Here is a 1441-nt window from a genome sequence, read left to right on the forward strand (position 1 = left end):
AAGGGTTCACTATCTTCCCACGAATTAGTAAATTAGGTGGGATTTTTTTTTACAGAAACAGAACAACGAATTAATCTTCATTAAATTCGATTTCACTCATAAATGCGAAATACTTATCTTATAAAAATGACAAATAAAAAAGAAAAGTGCAGAGAGATAAAAAGATGCAGGGTCGTTTGTCTGTTTGGCTAGTCAAACACGGGCTAGTTCATAGATCTTTGGGCTTCGATTACCAAGGAATAGAGACTTTACAAATAAAGCCTGAGTTGGCATTCCATTGCTGTTATTTTATATGTATATGGTTACAATTATCTACGTTCCCAATGTGCCTATGATGTAGCACCAGGCGGACTGTTAGCCAGTGTGTATCATCTTACGAGAATGAAGTATGGTGTAGATCAACCGGAAGAGGTATGTATAAAGTATTTGCTCCAAGGTAACCTAGAATTCCGTCTGTTTTCTGGGTTTGGAAAAGTTCGGATTTTCAAGAACGAAATCTTATGACATGTTAGGAATCTCTTATGAAAATCATCCACGACTGAAACGTATCTTAATGCCCGAAAGTTGGATAGGGTGGCCTTTACGTAAGGATTACATTGCCCCCAATTTTTATGAAATACAAGACGCTCATTGAATGATAAGAAACTAATTACAACTTCGAATATTCAAGGAATATTTGTACATTCTCTTCTAGCTCAAACAGAGGAATTGAGGTTTCATTCGTATTCTTATGGATAGGCTAATAAATAAAAGAAATAAAAGACAATACATCATTGAGATTCTCGATTTTTGAAGAGACTTTTTTATTTATATTTATTTTATTTCGGACGAGCCGAGACAATAGGATGAACAACAAGGGTTCTGTACCGTGAACTTTGTATCGCGCACATCACTTAGATGAACTCTAGAGAGTCGCATAGAAGGAATGAAGAAATGGAATATGAAAGAGAATACAAAGAAATAAATGAAAGGGGATCGGCTTCTATTTGTACTGTAGCTGAGATGAGTCTTGGTTATTTCTATCCTTGAACTCCTCTAGACCCGACTTTTTGTTGGGCCTTTCAACCAACTATTTTTATTTTAATCTTTTAATTAAATATGTATGAAGTATTACCATTCTTTTTGAATGTGAGAAGCCGCAGTGTGAACAAATAAAAAAGAAGAGGAAAGATAAGCAAATTTTGTCTTTTACTACATTATAATAGACACATTAGAATAGACTCTTTGCTCATTTTAAAAAGAGAAAAAAATACAAAATAAAATAAATAAAGAGAGGGTTTACTCTCAGATACCTAGCTAGATAAGTATGTATTATGTCGATCCATATCAATTAATTTGTAGAGTAGATACTCATACAAATTAATCATATCTCCAGAACCAGATTTGAACTGGTGACACGAGGATTTTCAGTCCTCTGCTCTACCAACTGAGCTATCCCGAC

At 34.3% G+C, this 1441-nt stretch overlaps 1 non-coding gene across 1 annotated transcript; it reads right to left on the reverse strand.

The window, feature by feature from the left end:
* Nucleotides 1-1368: 1368 nt before the first annotated feature.
* TRNAF-GAA (transfer RNA phenylalanine (anticodon GAA)) lies at nucleotides 1369-1441 on the reverse strand. The gene has a single exon. It is a non-coding gene; the product is annotated as a tRNA-Phe (tRNA).

The sequence above is a fragment of the Gossypium arboreum genome, unplaced genomic scaffold (genome assembly GCF_025698485.1).
Source record: "Gossypium arboreum isolate Shixiya-1 unplaced genomic scaffold, ASM2569848v2 Contig00419, whole genome shotgun sequence".
Taxonomy (NCBI): Eukaryota; Viridiplantae; Streptophyta; class Magnoliopsida; order Malvales; family Malvaceae; genus Gossypium; species Gossypium arboreum.